The following is a 4614-nucleotide window of genomic DNA, read 5'->3' on the forward strand; positions in this document are numbered from 1 at the left end:
ATGGTGGCAAAGAGTCTCTTTCTAGATATTGTCAGCCAAAGCATGTCTAAGTTCAAGGTTTTTGTTGGAGAATAGTTATGGGAGGTCAATCCACAATAGAATGTACACTTAAAAATGAAATTGGAACTAGCAAATGCCCTAAATGTGGTAGAGTTGAAACTATAAAGCCTATTGTCTAGAATTGTAGTGCAATGCAAGAATGGTGGAAATAGGCCAAGCTCTGGTGGTAGGGCACCACCTTTGGATTTGTTAGCTCTGTTCATGCTCATAAGCAATTTCGTTTAAACTCCTTCAAGGTATGGTGCTCATATGGAATGCCAAAAATGCTGCCATGTGCGATCTCATAATGGACATGATGTTTGAGGATGCTATGAATGTACTTGAGAGAAACGCTAGTGAAGTGCACTCTCATAATATAAGAGGGGTTTCACACAAATGCATGCAAAGGTTTTGCTTTCATCAACAATCGTGTCCTTTTGTTGCTTGTTCTATGCGTGAACGTCTCAACGGGGCAAGGTGGAGAGAACTCTGCCCATTTCAACATAGTTAAAATACTAAGCGAGGGTAGGCTGGCGCTATCAGTCAAGTCTTAACATCGTAGGAAACTATCCCAAGAGACCTTAAAGATCTATCCCACGAGGAGAGTTGAACTCTTCCTACTAGGTTATACCATTTTCGTCTTTTTATTAGCGCGCACACTCACACCCACAGACACACCCGAGAGAGAGTATTTTGTGCTGCATCCATGAGTTGCTTGATTGGAGATGGCATGCACTGAAAATGCTCCTGCTACAGGGTTATGGGTCGTGGACGGGCATGGGTGGAGGGGAAGAGTGGCAAACCCACCTGGATTTGTCGTGGAAGGAATTCTTTAGGGATCCGTCGAAGTGGTGGGACAATCGCAGCAGCAAGCGAAGCTCCAAGCATCCGGATTTCAAGCACAAGGTTACCACACAGCCTCTCTGGGTCCATAGCCGTGACAACCCACCTTGGGTTGCAGACGAGCTCATAAGGCTCGGACTTGCAGCACATCAGTGCATAGACCCTGCAAATAATGCTGATGCTCTTTCCCCGTCACTTATATGGGCATGCTGTAAGAGCAAAGATCTTTCCACAGGCTCCAGGATACATCATGAGCTTCAGAAAAGGGGCCTAATTGATCAAAATTACTCAGACGCCTTAGTCACTATGTATGCAAAGTGCGGTGAGCTTCACAAAGCACAAGCATTACTTGAAAACCATAATAGCACCAGTATTGTCCCATGGACTGCTCTAATAGCAGGCTACGCCCGACATGGGCAGGGCCAAAATGCCTTAGACTGTTTTGAGAAAATGCAACACGAGGGCATTCCACCGAATGGCGTGACCTATTTGTGCATCTTGAAAGCATGTGCTGTTCTTGGGGCCATTGACAAGGGAAAGGAAATCCACGATGAGATTTCAAGGCAAGGGCTGCTGGAGCAAAGTATAGTGCTGGGTAATGCTCTTGTGGACATGTATGCCAAATGTGGTGCTCTTCTCCAGGCTCATTGTGTCCTAGTCAATCTTCCTTCTCGTGATGTGGTCTCCTGGAGCTCTTTGATCACAGGATATGCTCAAACAGGGCAAGGACAGCAAGCTCTAGAATGTTTTCAACAAATGCAGTGTGAGGGCATTCCTCCAAATGCGGTGACCTACATGGGCGTTCTAAAAGCCTGTGCTTTGATTGGAGCCCTTGACAGGGGAAAACATATTCACAATGAGGTTTCGAGGCAGGGCTTGCTAAAGCATAATGTAGCACTGGGCGGTGCGCTTGTGGACATGTATGCCAAGTGTGGTGCACTTTTTCAGGCACAAAGTGTCATGGAAAGGCTCCCTACTCATGATGTGGTCTCATGGAGTGCTTTGATTGCAGGGTATGCACAAAAGGGGCAAGGCCAACATGCTCTACATTGCTTTGAGCAAATGCAACGTGAGGGCATTCCCCCGAATACCGTGACGTATTTGAGCATTCTAAAAGCCTGCGCTGCGATTGGGGCCATTGACAGGGGGAAGAAAATCCACGATGAGATTTCAAGGCAGGGGTTGCTGGAGCATAGAATAGAGCTGGGTGGTGCCCTTGTGGACATGTATGCCAAGTGTGGTGCTCTTGCCCAGGCACAAAGTGTTCTAGAAAACCTTCCTTTTCGGAATGTTGTATTGTGGAATGCATTAATCACAGGCTATGTACAAGAAGCTCAAGGTGAGCAAGCACTTCAATGTTTCGAGCGAATGCAGCACGAGGGCATTTTTCCAGATGGTGTGACATTCTTATGCCTTCTCAATGTGTGCAGTCATTTGGGTCTGGTAGAAAAGGGTCAAGAACTTTTTGATAGTATGGGAACCACCTATGGTTTGAAGCCTGATATTGAGTGCTATGCCTGCATGGTTGATCTTCTTGGACGTGCCGGCCACCTAGTAAAGGCAGCAGAAGTGATCCAGAAGATGCCAATTCCCGCTAACTCTACAATCTGGCTTTGCCTATTGGGTGCTTGCCGAAGATGGGTGGATTTGAAGGTGGGGAGCTGGGCATTTGAACAGGTGATAGAGATAGATAAATGCGATGGGGCGTATGTGTTAATGGCAGATATTTTTGCAGCAGCAGGCATGCTAGAGAAGGCCAAAGACATTGAAGCAATGAGATTGGAAGCAGGCAAGGCGTAGTGGTTGGATATATTCTAAACAGTGTTTTGAATTTTGTGTGTTTGGGTTGGTGATAGAAAGCATGCACAAAGTAAATTGAAGGTGGGAAGCGATTGTGTACTGTGAAGATGGAAAGTGTCTTATAATGGCTATTTTCTGATGATGTGCAGCAATTTCAAGTGATAGTTGTATTTATTTTTTATCGTGCCGACATGCATGTCTTGAATATCTTCTGCCGAAAGTGCATTGGACATTGTTGGTTACATTATGAAGTGCATTGGACCGTTTATCAAAAGGCAGATGCATGGACCTTGATCACATTCATCTTGGGGTCAGCAGACTCAACTTTGCTCTTGGCACTTGGACTCCTCTCAATGGCTAAAATTTTGGGCATGAAGTGGCCATGTAAATCTAGAATGACAAATTTTTAGGAGCTAAAATTGCTAGGATGCAGGGGGTTGCGGCCTAGGGGTGGTTTAAGCTAGTAAGTGAGGCACAGAGCCATATAAGGGAGAAGTTAAGAGCATTGCAAGCATTCTGGCATGAGGTCTTGACAGCACCTTGGTCATGTGGGGTTCGTACTAGCAGGGCAGATGGATTGTAGAGGTTTTCTTGGTGGGTTATGCTTTTGTGTGATTTTGACATTGAGGCTTGAGCAAATAATTTTAGACAGTATGTGATAATCTAGCTCGGGAGTCATATCTTTCATCCTCTACTGACAATCCATATTTTATGCGATCCTTCATAAAATGTGAAGTACAGAGCAGCTTGCTACTTTGCTTGTGAGGTTCTGTGGCATCAAAAGGGTGTGGGAATATTTGGAGGGTTTCGTAACAATTGTATGTTCTTTTTAAAGAGGCCTTCTGTACAAATTTACAAATTATAAAACAAACTCCCAGAACATTGGCCTGATGGCAAATTTACTTTGCTAGGCTCATTCTCATCCTGGCTCATGAGAGAGTTTTGGGCCTCTCTCCCTCTTTTCTTGCAAGAAAAAGGAGCTTGAGATCTCTGAAGCCAAATAAATACTTACAATGCACAAGGGAGAAAACAATACTGATACAGGTTTACAAAATTATGGGTTATCATCAAAGAGTCCAGTCGAGCTGACAGATGGAAAGCTGATGGAAAACTATTCTTTGTGGAGCTGCGACATAGAGACGGTACAAGGAGCCGTCTGCCCACTTCCACTACATAAGGTCATCTCCACATTCTAGCAATAGCCTAGTTGTAACCAGTTCGGACACCCAAGTGAGAAATCAATAGCAGCAGACGAACAGCTTGCCACATGGAAGCTTCCTGATTTGCAGTGCGAATTGTGGAAGCAGCTGCCATGTCGTCAGTTTTTAAAATCGTTAGTTTCTGCTGCTTGGCCTCGCCCGCCCCTCCCCAACCAGTGCTCTTGCAAAAAGACACACGCCATTGAAGATCTATCATCATGGTCACGTCATTTATCCCCGCTGAGATCTTAGACACGAATCACGATTTTTGCTTATCTAGCAATCACATCAGACCGCCTAAATCTTTTCACGGATGTCTTGATGTATTAAATCTCGCTACTATCATAGTCACAACACTCGTCAAGTAAACAGATAAAATGTTCCAGGCATTTCATCTTTCACACTACTCAAGACATACACATATGCGGGAGTACACGTAACAAGTCTTTTTTGGAATTCCCATTTTCAATGTACATTTTCCATAAAGTCATTCTGTGGTATACTGTCAGCGTGTCGGTATTCCCAAAATCTTAAGGAAAAATTAGTTAACTTCATTCCGACTAGGTAATCTGTGGCGAAGGACTGGAGTGGCTCTTGTTTTGTGTAGCACGCAACATGCCAGACTCAACCCGTTGATTCGATGTGCACTTCTCAAATAGTCGATACTAGAACCAATGCTTCAAGATGTAGCTCTTTGTACTTGAGGAGGATCTGCTTGCATCGAGAGCCGCAT

At 44.7% G+C, this 4614-nt stretch overlaps 1 pseudogene; it reads left to right on the forward strand.

Annotated features, from left to right (window-relative positions):
• Positions 1-667: 667 nt before the first annotated feature.
• Positions 668-4270, forward strand: LOC147462703 (pentatricopeptide repeat-containing protein At1g11290, chloroplastic-like; annotated as a pseudogene).
• The last annotated feature ends 344 nt before the right edge of the window (positions 4271-4614 follow it).

This window comes from Adiantum capillus-veneris, chromosome 2, assembly GCF_014529385.1.
Source record: "Adiantum capillus-veneris isolate H3 chromosome 2, ASM1452938v2, whole genome shotgun sequence".
In the NCBI taxonomy this organism is placed as follows: Eukaryota; Viridiplantae; Streptophyta; class Polypodiopsida; order Polypodiales; family Pteridaceae; genus Adiantum; species Adiantum capillus-veneris.